The sequence below is a fragment of the Phyllobates terribilis genome, unplaced genomic scaffold (genome assembly GCF_046119375.1).
Source record: "Phyllobates terribilis strain yellow unplaced genomic scaffold, ASM4611937v1 Scaffold_13__5_contigs__length_258822181, whole genome shotgun sequence".
Lineage (NCBI taxonomy): Eukaryota > Metazoa > Chordata > Amphibia > Anura > Dendrobatidae > Phyllobates > Phyllobates terribilis.
This window is the reverse complement of record NW_027362773.1, coordinates 126,335,509-126,348,239: the sequence shown is the minus strand read 5'-3', so window position 1 is coordinate 126,348,239 and position 12,731 is coordinate 126,335,509. Positions and strand designations below refer to the sequence as shown.

The 12,731-nt window shown below is 50.8% G+C and overlaps 1 protein-coding gene across 5 annotated transcripts in view; it reads right to left on the bottom strand.

Annotated features, from left to right (window-relative positions):
- Window positions 1-12,731, bottom strand: part of LOC141174029 (synaptotagmin-2-like) — a 204,461-nt gene that overhangs the window by 174,480 nt on the left and 17,250 nt on the right. For 2 of the 5 annotated variants that reach the window (XM_073658615.1, XM_073658622.1), the window contains exon 2: window positions 6,939-7,028. The exons of 2 other annotated variants lie outside the window; for them this stretch is intronic. The gene's annotated coding sequence lies outside the window, so the exon portion shown is untranslated. Of the gene's footprint in view, window positions 1-6,934; window positions 7,029-12,731 lie in introns of all 5 variants that reach the window. One more of the 5 variants, XM_073658618.1, reaches the window with a different exon arrangement.

Sequence of the window (12,731 nt, the reverse complement as noted above, 5' to 3'; positions counted from 1 at the left end):
AACGGCTCCTAGTTTTGACTAAAGCTGGTTTCCTATAAACCTCATATAAGTGAAGCCTCAGAAAGTATCATGAGTAGAATTACTTAATTGTAGACTTTCTGTAGCAACTTGTGTTTTGCATGAATACCAAATGTAAATCTTATCTCAGTGTTTCCAAAAACTCATCAACCAAGGTAGATGATTCCTCACCAGAATGAAAACCACACAATTTGCATTGCAAAAAAAAAAAAAAAGCACAAGGACCAAGGGCGCACTCCCTCTATCTGATGAAAAAAGATGTTCAAACTCCAGACACCAAAAAATATTTTTTACAAGAACTTTGAATCTATGGAAAAGGCTTCCCCAGGAACTGATCACAGTGGGAATCAGGGCACGCTCACAGGAGCATATCATTCTGATGAGTACTATTTGATAGCACTCGGACCAATGCTATACTATGGGGCAGTGCAGATCTGCAATTTTTTTCTCATGCCTATTCGTCATGAGAAAAAAAAACGCTACGCAGATTGAATCACGCACACCCATTCAAGTCTATGGGTGAGCGTAAAACATCAGACTATTTTTTATTATTCTATTATTTTATTATGCATAAGATCCAGCCTGCATGTTTTCCTCTGCTTACTGTCACTGAATGGAAACATTGATTCCTGAGCAGGGGCGGACACAGACTGTAGTGGGCCCCTGTGCAAGAAATTTTTGGGGGCCCCCCCCCCTGCGCTTCATAAGGCAACAAAGTTATGTAAATGACGCGCCCCCTGGGACATATTCCTTTTTGAGGGGAATACCCGGCACCGGATCAGATGGGGGGTTGTAGTCTCCGAGCGGCTGTGACCCGGCCCGTGCCCAGGGCGTCAAACTCAGTGTTATGTGGCAGTCCTACAGATGTTATTAAGAGTTCTTTTGTGTCGACTACGCCACCCGTTGTGATGCGGTCACTGTGGCCGCCGCTGCAGCAGGGTCCGCTGAGGCTGATGGTGTAGGTGCAGCTTGTGATGATATAACCCCCAACGGGTGGGGTATAGCCTCAGGGGGAACAGGTGCAGAGGATGGGGGTTGTGGTGGTGCAGTGCAGACGGCAGTGAAGACAGAGTCGGGTTGTGCAGTTAAGGGTGTTTACTTACTGCAGATGTTGTACTGGTCACTCCAGCTTCGAGTGACCACCCGAGCCGTGCTGCGTCCACCAGGTCCTGGATCCAGCCAACCCCCAAATAAGTCCGGAGCGTGACCCTGAGCTCTCCTTCTGTCCCGTTCTCTGGCCGTCCCCACCAGTGATCCACCTAGGTCCAGCTCCCTCGGGCCTTCTGTTGGGACACCCTTGGCCCTGGGTTCCCTGACCCTTCATGTGGTGTGCCTTCAGGGTGGATGTGGTGGGTGACCGTGGCAAACGCTGCCCACGGTCTCCGGTCTCTGGCTGGGGAATGTTTTTACCCCCACCAGCTTGGGTTCCGGTACCCTGATGCCGACTCTTCACCCGGGGATTTAAGTTGGGATCTTGGAGTCCTTTTCTTCTGTGCCTCTGGGTCTCTCTCTCTCCTCTCTCACTCTGGGTCTCTCTTCTCCTCTGCTCCTGACTTTCTCTCTGCATCTGACCCTGTTCTTAGTTGGTGCCCACCTTATATACACCCTCTATGTGTGAGCTCAGGTGACCAGCACCCAATGAGCTCCTATCTTTACCCAGGCTGCTCCCCCTATCTGCCCCTACACTACTTGGGATGTACCACCCCCCTCCCACTCCAGCCAGGAACAGACTCGGTCGTACCTGCACATTTCTAAGTGGGAGTACCGTCGGTCTGCTCCTCGGAAATGGGATGTGTGTAGTGCATGCAGCCTACCGAGCTCAGTCCCACACTCCATCCTTACCCGGGAGTGGAATATCACACCTCTGGGTTGAGGTGCAATACCCCTGTAGCAGCCGAATCCTCAGGGTGCTACATTCCCCCCTGGTAAATCACAGCACGTCCTCGGGCTGTAAGACATAAACACCAAAGCATACAAATTTTTGTAAACATATAAAACATTTAAAACATTATATAAATAACATATCTTAGCAGATAAAACTTTCTCGTCGTCTCAGGCTCCTGGTTCTTCCTCCTCCGGACACTGTGCAACGTGTGTCCGGGAAAAGTGCGACAGTCTCTTAGAAAAACTGGTTTTCCTATAAAACCGGTAGGGGGCGCTTTAGGACGCGCAACTATATACAGGGGAAGTTGGCCGCTCTCAGTCCTCGGCCAGGTAAGGAGGGAAAGGGAATGGCTGCTCACAGTCCTCAGCCTGGTATGGATACGGAAACAGTTCACTCATGCTGGTCCCAACGGGGACTATCTATATGTAGCAACAGTTTCTTTGGTACCCGGTCGGGTAACTATTTACAACTACTGCTCTGCCGCACTCAACGGCGTCTTCCTCCTGCTCTTTTCTTGTAGCTGGTTGTAACTTCAGACCCGTCCGGGTCCTCTTGCTCCTCCTCCTCGCACCGCAACTCCTCCTCCGTCAGGCGGTGTACGTGGAGGGCGTAAGGTCCTTTGGCACACTTGTGCCGGGTGAAGGTGACCTCGTCTCCGATGTAGAGGTCACGACCTCTGTGCCCCTCCGGCAGATGGGACTCCACGTCTCTGCGCGTGACAAAGACGTCACCGGGGGTGTTGTTGTCTCTGATGAAGCCCCACCCATGCTGCAGGTTAAACTTTACTACAGTCCCGGTGGTACGGGGACTGTGCGCTGCACGGGGGTCTCTCCTGGCCCGGCTCTTCTGCTCCGCGCTCCTTACTTGAGCTCGCTGCTCCCGGACCCGCCTCTCTCTCCGCTCCCTCGCAAACTCCTCGAGCTGTTGGCGGCAGCACTCAGCACGCTCCGCTGCAGCTGCCCTGGTTTCCTGAGTGAACCCCATTAGATCTTCTCCGGTGGGGTCCCACTCAAACTGCGCTTCCGCCAGCGGGGGCGAGATCCTTATTACGGGCTTCGGAGCCGGAATCAGGGGTGCACACATGGCCCCAACCCTCCTCTGGTGCTCCAGTTCATAATACTTCTGGGGCCAGATGAAGGGCTGCCCGTCCGGCCACGTGTGCTGTGCAAACAAGTCCTCTCCCAGACGCGGCACCCTTGATTTTACGGGTGCGGGCGCAGTGGTGGTGGCGCCCGGGTTGCCCAGGCCTTGCGGCCAGGCCTGGGGCACCTGGAAGGTGAAGGGCACCGTTAATACGGCGGCGCCCTGGGCTACCTGGCCTTGCGGCCAGGCCGGAGGCTCCGCGGAGGTAGAGGGCGCTGTTGGTGATGTGACGCCCGGGAATTCTAGGCCCTGCGACCAGGCTGGTGGTACTTCCTGCTTGGTCACGCTCGGGGTCGAGGCGTGTGACGTCACAGGGGTCGCGGCGGCGGCTTCCGGTTGGGGCCTAGTCTGCGTCGGTGACATGGCGTTTTCGGGCACAGCAGGGGGACTTTCGGGCTCTGCGACGGGGAGCTGGGGCAGGCAAGCGGTGTCCCGGCTTGGGGTATAGACGTCCCCTTTACCTGCCTCCATGCGTTCGGCTCCCTTCTCGGCGCCGTCTCCGGCCTTTGGTCCTCCCGCGCCATCCTCAGAGGCGGTCTGTTTCCTCTTCCAGGGTAGCGTGCTCCGTTGACTGGTCTCAGCTTGCTGGGCCATCTCCCGGCTCCATTCCGCCAATATCTCGCGCTGTACCCGGGCCATCCTCCGTGCGAGGCCCTCCAGGGCAGTCTGTGCACACTCCCGGTCTCGGGGGAGCTGTGCAAGGACCTCCACTAGGCCTAGTGGGGTCGTGGTGTCTAGCAGGCTCCTGACCAACGGGTCGGTGCTGCTCTGCTCTTCTTCCAGCAGGCTCCTGGCCAGCGGGCCGGTGCTGCTCTGCTCTCTGGACATCTCCGGGTGAGATTCTCTGCTGCTCCTCTCCAGGCTTCCTGCCTCCGGGTGCGCTCGCTCCAGACTGCTCCAGGCGGCACCCATCTTCGTTCTTTCCTTTCGTCTCCTCCCACTTCGAGGGCGGTCCCGGGGCCACTTGGTGATTGTCAGCTCCAGGGGCGGTTCTTTCACGCTGACAGACACCTCTAGCATCACAGTCTCTGTTGGTGGGGGCGGTTTCCACTTTTGGCGCCATTTTCTGTCCTGGCCCACGATGGGAGGCGGCCTCTTGCCCTCCTTTGGCACGCCCATAATGGCGTCCGCTGCTCTTCCAAGGCGGGAAATCTTCGGATTTGGCGGGAAGCGTCGCCCAGTGGCGGGAAACTCTGCAGATGGCGGGAACACGCTGTTAATGGCGGACAACCGGCTGGAATCGACTGGTGATGGGGTCCGATGGCGGGGACCCTCCGGAACCAGCGGGAGACTTCTTTCTGAGGTAAACTTGCACTTTTCTTCAGGCACGCAGTACCCGGTTGTTGCGGGCACGTAATCCTGCCGACTACGCCAAAGTTGACGCGCCCCCTGGGACATATTCCTTTTTGAGGGGAATACCCGGCACCGGATCAGATGGGGGGTTGTAGTCTCCGAGCGGCTGTGACCCGGCCCGTGCCCAGGGCGTCAAACTCAGTGTTATGTGGCAGTCCTACAGATGTTATTAAGAGTTCTTTTGTGTCGACTACGCCACCCGTTGTGATGCGGTCACTGTGGCCGCCGCTGCAGCAGGGTCCGCTGAGGCTGATGGTGTAGGTGCAGCTTGTGATGATATAACCCCCAACGGGTGGGGTATAGCCTCAGGGGGAACAGGTGCAGAGGATGGGGGTTGTGGTGGTGCAGTGCAGACGGCAGTGAAGACAGAGTCGGGTTGTGCAGTTAAGGGTGTTTACTTACTGCAGATGTTGTACTGGTCACTCCAGCTTCGAGTGACCACCCGAGCCGTGCTGCGTCCACCAGGTCCTGGATCCAGCCAACCCCCAAATAAGTCCGGAGCGTGACCCTGAGCTCTCCTTCTGTCCCGTTCTCTGGACGCCCCCACCAGTGATCCACCTAGGTCCAGCTCCCTCGGGCCTTCTGTTGGGACACCCTTGGCCCTGGGTTCCCTGACCCTTCATGTGGTGTGCCTTCAGGGTGGATGTGGTGGGTGACCGTGGCAAACGCTGCCCACGGTCTCCGGTCTCTGGCTGGGGAATGTTTTTACCCCCACCAGCTTGGGTTCCGGTACCCTGATGCCGACTCTTCACCCGGGGATTTAAGTTGGGATCTTGGAGTCCTTTTCTTCTGTGCCTCTGGGTCTCTCTCTCTCCTCTCTCACTCTGGGTCTCTCTTCTCCTCTGCTCCTGACTTTCTCTCTGCATCTGACCCTGTTCTTAGTTGGTGCCCACCTTATATACACCCTCTATGTGTGAGCTCAGGTGACCAGCACCCAATGAGCTCCTATCTTTACCCAGGCTGCTCCCCCTATCTGCCCCTACACTACTTGGGATGTACCACCCCCCTCCCACTCCAGCCAGGAACAGACTCGGTCGTACCTGCACATTTCTAAGTGGGAGTACCGTCGGTCTGCTCCTCGGAAATGGATGTGTGTAGTGCATGCAGCCTACCGAGCTCAGTCCCACACTCCATCCTTACCCGGGAGTGGAATATCACACCTCTGGGTTGAGGTGCAATACCCCTGTAGCAGCCGAATCCTCAGGGTGCTACATTAACATAACCCCTCCATGTGCATCTCTCATCCCCCCCATGTGCAGCTCTCATCCCCCCCATGTGCAGCTCACCCCCCCATGTACATCTCTCATCCCCCCATGTGCATCTCTCATCCCCCCCATGTGCATCTCTCATCCCCCCCATGTGCATCTCTCATCCCCCCCATGTGCATCTCTCATCCCCCCCATGTGCATCTCTCATCCCCCCCATGTGCATCTCTCATCCCCCCCATGTGCATCTCTCATCTCCCCCCATGTGCATCTCTCATCCCCCCCACTCCTAGTTAATTAATTGTATTTAAGAAAAATAAAACTTGTTATACTTACCCCCATGCGATCCCTGCAGAATCCTGGCGCTCGTCCACGTCGCTGCCACCAGGCTCTCCTGACGTTCGGCCATGTGACGGTGCCACATACATAGCCAACAGCTTTTGTTTTGGCCAAAAGATTTTTAAAGCCGCCACCACGATAAGGTAGACTCTTCTGGCCGGGCCCTACTCTAACCTATTAAAATTTTCTTAAAATATCCAATACTCTTTTTAGATATATTTTTATTTAGTTTTCTTTAAGGGAATGTGTCATATACATTTTTTTTTAAAATGACCAATAATACCACATACAGGGAATACCGCCACACCATCACCAGACCACATATTACCACAACATAGTGACCGAATAATACCACACAGAAGGGAGAAAAACTGCCACACCATGACCAGACCACATATTACCACCACATTACTAATATTACCACCACATTACTAATATTAGCATAAGTGTCATTATACACGAGAGCTCTATACATGGTATGTATAATGTAAGTGTCCAGGTAATCTAGTGATCACCAGTGACATTATACACAGGAGCTCTGTATATAGTGTCAGTGTACAGGTAATACAGTGATCACCAGTGACATTATACACAGGAGCTCTGTATATAGTGTACAGGTAATACAGGGATCACCAGTGACATTATACACAGGAGCTCTGTATATAGTGTACAGGTAATACAGGGATCACCAGTGACATTATACACAGGAGCTCTGTATATAGTGTACAGGTAATACAGGGATCACCAGTGACATTATACACAGGAGCTCTGTATATATTGTCAGTGTACAGGTAATACAGTGATCACCAGTGACATTATACACAGGAGCTCTGTATATAGTGTCAGTGTACAGGTAATACAGTGATCACCAGTGACATTATACACAGGAGCTCTGTATATAGTGTACAGGTAATACAGTGATCACCAGTGACATTATACACAGGAGCTCGGTACATAGTATATAGTGTAAGTGTACATGTAATGCACTGACTCACTGGTGACGTCTCTAGGTGAAGTCCTTCAGCTATGCTTTTCTCCTTCATCCAGCACAGACCGCCATCACGTCTTCCAGCCAGGACTCGTCTCTGCATAAAATAACACAGTTATCTAGAGCACATTCCCCAACTTCTACATTACGCAGCTGAATACAGACGTGCATCCACCATCAATATATGGTTAGTTATTATGCAACCTACCATTCCAAATATAAATTGTAATCCACCACGGTGCCCCCATTAACTGTAAATAGGCACTTAATATATAATTTAATTAGAACCTCTACTCTATACTTCCTGCTCCCCGCATTCATTATTTACATGCACCCCCTGCCCCAATTCATTATATCATGTCTGTGCTCTCCCCACCCCATCGTCATTTATCATTTACTCTCCCCCACCCCACATTCATTATGTGCAGCTCATTATCCCCCTACTCCTAATTCCCCCATGTGCAGCTCATTTTCTCCCAATTCCCCCATGTGCAGCTCTCACCCCCCCATGAGCAGCTCTCACCACCCCCCCATGTGCACATCTCTCATCCCCCTCCCCCACATGTGCCCCTCTCTCACCCCCCCACATGTGCCCCTCTCTCATCCCCCCCATGTGCAGCTCTCACCACCCCCCCATGTGCACCTCTCTCACCCCCCCATGTGCCCCTCTCTCATCCCCCCCATGTGCACCTCTCTCACCCCCCCACATGTGCACATCTCTCATCCCCCTCCCCCACATGTGCCCCTCTCTCATCCCCCTCCCCCCATGTGCATCTCTCATCCCCCCACATGTGCAGCTCTCACCACTCCCTCCATGTGCACCTCTCTCATCCCCCCCACATGTGCACATCTCTCATCCCCCTCCCCCACATGTGCACCTCTCTCATCCCCCCCATGTGCATCTCTTATCCCCCTCCCCCATGTGCACCTCTCACCCCCCTCCCCCCACATGTGCACCTCTCTCATCCCCCTCCCCCCACATGTGCACCTCTCTCATCCCCCCCACCCCATGTGCACCTCTCTCATCCCCCCCACCCCATGTGCACCTCTCTCATCCCCCCCACCCCATGTGCATCTTTTATCATCTCCCCCCATGTGCATCTCTTATCTCCCCCCCCACCCCATGTGCATCTCTTATCTCCCCCCCCACACACACACACACACACACACACATGTGCATCTCCCATTCCCCCCACTCCTAGTAAATTGTATTTTGAAAAAAACAAAACTTGTTATACTTACCCCCATGCGATCCCTGCAGAATCCTGGCGCTCGTCCAAATCGCTGACACCAGGTTCTCATGACTTCCGGCCATGTGACGGCGCCGTCACATGACCGGAAGTCAGGGGAATCATGAAGGCGCTGCCGCAGCAGCGCAGCGCAGCGCTGAGATGTCCCGGACCCGGCGCTTAGCATGGGGCCGGGGGCCCCATGAGGAGAGAGACTCACAAGAGGAGGGCCCCTACCGGCTGGGCCCCATACTGGAGTCAGGGCAGACATGCCCTGATGGCGGCCCTGCTTGAGGCTGGAGGGGCCCCCTCTCCCTCGGGGCCCCCGTTCAATGAACCGGCTGCACGGGCGGTAGTTCCGCCCCTGTTCCTGAGGCTGAACTGAAGAGCAAGCAAATCTCTAATAAAACACAGCAAGCAAATTTCTAATATAACACAACAATAAGATTGACGTAACCGGTGCGCCATGCTGGAAAAAGTCTGAATCCCTTCTTGATGCACCTTCTGACATTTTCTCTGTCAACTTCTCTTCTCTACAATCAGAAACGAAAAAGTTTTCTATCTTTGTTAAATGATTAACTATAAATTACATTTCAGGTATTAAAACCTGGATGCAAGTCAAGAAGAGACAATAGAACATACAACATAACTAGAGGAGAGGGAAACAGTGGATTTCTCTTTGGCATCTAAAGAAAGAATATAATGGATACATTTGACAAATACATTCTAGAAGTAAAAACAAAAGTTAGGCAATTTACTAAAAGCAGCCAAAGAGAATGTAGAACCAGACAAGGACATGCAAAACAAACCAAAGAAAGGTTTTACTTCCACTAACTAGAGAAAGTATTAATGAATGGAATAAACTGGAGAGAAATCAATCTCGGGGTCTAGATTTAAATCCACTTACAATATAGACAACAAGTTCACAGAATGTGACACTTTGATAAAAGTGTATCTAAAGAAAGCAGTGTCTGCATCCATCTGAAGAATTTCTTTTTGTTGAAAGAGCGTATAACCAAAAACGTAGAGTCGTTATTAAAGAAAGCTTATATACCTTATCTTTCTCAGACAGTATAGGAACTCCAGCCTCACTAGCCAGACCCAGAGCCAATTACATTTGGCTTAGCCAACTGAGTAACAGTGCGTTTACAGTGCACAATTTGCAGTGTTACAGCCAGGTCTGTACAGTGCATCTAGCCTACAGAATTTATGGAGAGCTTTTCCAGACTTGTACTGTAAGGCTGTGTACCCACGATGCGTATTTCATGCGTTTTTGGTGCGGAAATTTCCGCCGCGTAAACTCATGATAAACGCATGGTAAGCCTTCTGCCATGGTCCCCTATGCAATTCCGCACTTACAATGCCCATGCTGCGCTTAAAAATCCACAGCATGTCCATTAATTTTGCGGAAGCGCAGCGTTTTCGCCGCCATTGACTTGCATTAGAACGCGCCAATTCCGCAAGACTGCATCTGTACTTGTGTAATTGGCGCGTTCTAATGTGCGGATGGTACCCGAGTGTGGAGAAGAGAAGACTCTCCTCCACACCCAGGTACCATAGAAAACTGTAAAAAAATGAATAAAATAAAAAAATAAAGAATATATTCACCTTCTGGCGGCCCGCGCTGCGCTCCTTCTCCTTCCACATCGCGTTGGACTGTAGGACCTGCGGTGACGTCACAGTCATGTGACGGTAGGTCCTTCAATACAGGGCATCGCGACATCCCGGCAGCCAGGAACGAGCGCAGCAGCACACCCTGGGCCATCAGAAGGTAAGTATCAAGGTTTATTTTTTTATTTTTAACCATTCTAAAGGTCACACTATATAAATCGATGCTGTTTGCATGGATTTATATAGTGTGACCTAGTTGTCAAGCACTTTCAAAGTGATGCTAAAATCGCCTGGAAAGCGCTTGTCAATCCGCATGTATTACGCAGGAAAACCCTATGTACAATCTGCATGCGTTTTTTCTGCCAGGGAGATGCAGAAATGCTGCAGAAATTTTCTGCTTCATTTCTGCATCGTGGGCACATAGCCTTCCATTGCCGTAAGTGACCATTCATCAGACAGATGTGAAAATATGTTAGCGATTTCGATCTATGAATTGGAAAAGAAATGGACATGTCTTTTTTAAGCACATGAGAAAGTCACCGAAGAAACACTGATGGTAAAAGCAGACACACTGACCAAATACTAATGAAACTCTGATCTAAAACATCAACGAAAATCAGTCAGTTTTTTTTTGTGTACAAGAAAATGTTACAATGAGGTCTAAGGTTAAATATTGTTTAGTTCAATTGGAGATTAAGGCTGTGTTCACATATTAAGGCCACGGATATATATTTTTTTCTTTTGCTGCGATGGCAGTAGAACTGCAGCATAGTTTTTGGTAAATTGCAACTAAACAACACTTTTTGATGCAAATGTGGCAAAAAAAGGTATCTTTGTGTTGAAATTAACTAAAAGCAACATTGCGGTTCTACTGCGATCGCAGCACACAAAAAAATGAAAAAAAAAAAAATCACATTGAGGTCGTACCGTTTAAACACAGCCGAAGTTGTCTGTTTTGCTTGTAGCTAAGGGATAAATATTTTAAGTGTATTTGTGCTGACTACAGTCTCCAGGAAATGAAAATTTCAGCTAAGTACATTTTAAAATATATGGACTTTTAATAACCAGATAAATATAGTATTCTTCTATAAAATTGAAAAAGTATCAAAGGAAAACTGCAGTTTTGTGTTTGTCAAACTTCTAAATGGTTACTCGGAGGGTTAAACAAAACAGGATAAGTCTATTTATATAGAACATTTTCAAATGCCACACTGCTCCAAGAACAAAGGATAATGTATTTGAACAAGTCACATTTTATTTCTTCCCATGCTTTGTTACTGAAAATAAAGATACTTAACTTCTTACTATTATTGTATAATGACACCATAGCTATCATGCAACCCACCTAAGGTGTATTCACACTGCACATCTGTTGCGATTGAGTGCTCCTAGGAATGGTCGTTCGTGATAATCATACAGTGTAAACAGGCTGCCGATCATCCGACAAATGAGCAAAACACTGGTGTGTTGGGTGAAATTGACGCGCCCCCTGGGCCGTGGGGTACTCGGTGCTGGGCCGGTCGGTGCAGGGGATGTCACAGTGGCAGTGACCCGGTCCGTGACCCAGGGCGGTCAATAAAAGGGGATTATTGAAAGGGGATTATAGTTTTTATATAATGTTTGTGACGCCACCTGTGGTATGCGGCTATATGGAGCCGCCGCTGCGGCGCAGATCCTCTGGAGCTGATGATGACGCAGCAGAGTTGGTTCAGCTCTCCACAGGCAGAGCTCAGCCCCATGCTCCAGGAAATGATGATGTTATAGATGTTGCTGTGCAGTGTAGTGCAGGGGATGGCGCAGTTAATAATCAGTCCACAACTTAATGGCGGTTTCCTCTTATCTTTACTTGCGGTGGTTAGGTAGACCGGGGCACGGGTACTAGCTGGTAGTAGAGGACCGGGTGGCCTGGAAGCAAGTTAGGAATCCACCTTGCCAGGTGAAGTTGGAGGCCTTCCCTTTGCGCTAATCTCTTTGGCCCTCCTGTTTATAGCTGTGCTGTGGCCCTTGTCCCTAAGTAAAACGTCTTTGTGCTCACCCGTAAGGCAGGCAGCTCGGGCCCCTTCCTGGAGTGTCGCTCCCAAGTGGCGGTACTGGGCCCTATGTGCTGCTGAGCCTCCGGGCGTCTGATGGGGCCAGGAGACCTGCAATCTTCTGCCCTCCGGTTTCTGCTGCTGGGCCTTCAGTGCCCCACAACCTCGGACTCCGGGGTCCGGTTCTTCTACGCTTCTCTCTGGGGTGAGCTGCCGTGCAGCTCCACTTCCCAGGTCTTTCCTCGTCGCTGTCCTGTCTTCAAATCCTCTCACTAACTCTAACTAACCCCACCTCCAGATTCCAGTTGCTAAGGGGGGGAGCTCCCCTTGCTGGTCTGGAGCCAGGAAAGTGTTGCATGCTAGTATACCTGAGTAGGGGACCCCTGCTTGCTTCCAGGCATGGCATCACCTCTTGCGAGGGAGGCAATGCCACTTTGGCAACCGGACCCCTGAGGTGCCACATTCCCCCCTAGTTAAATTCAGTACTCCCGGACTTAGGATACCTTTTTGAATTAACAATCAACAATAATAACAATTCACATTACAAATAGTTTAGAAAGTCAAAAATTACAAAAAACCCAACCAAAAATTTATAGCAGTCACTGCGGCCCTTAGTCTTTACGCCACAATCCAGGGATTGTCTTTTTCCGGATAATTGAAATTTGGCTGGTGGGAACCGCATCTACCCACTTTGTGTATCGTCCCTGGACGTGGCTTCAGGGCACTCTGTTGTTGGGCCTGGTCTTCGGCCACGCCTGTGGTTTATTTTCAAGGCCACTTACTAACTATTTTCAATATTGTCCTGACCACACCTAGTCCTGTGGTCCGATTGTCCATAAATTTAACAACTATATATATCCAAGATTATTTACAACTATATATAACATACACTTTAGTTCCTCCAGCGGGCAGGGAGCTGACCTTTAGTAC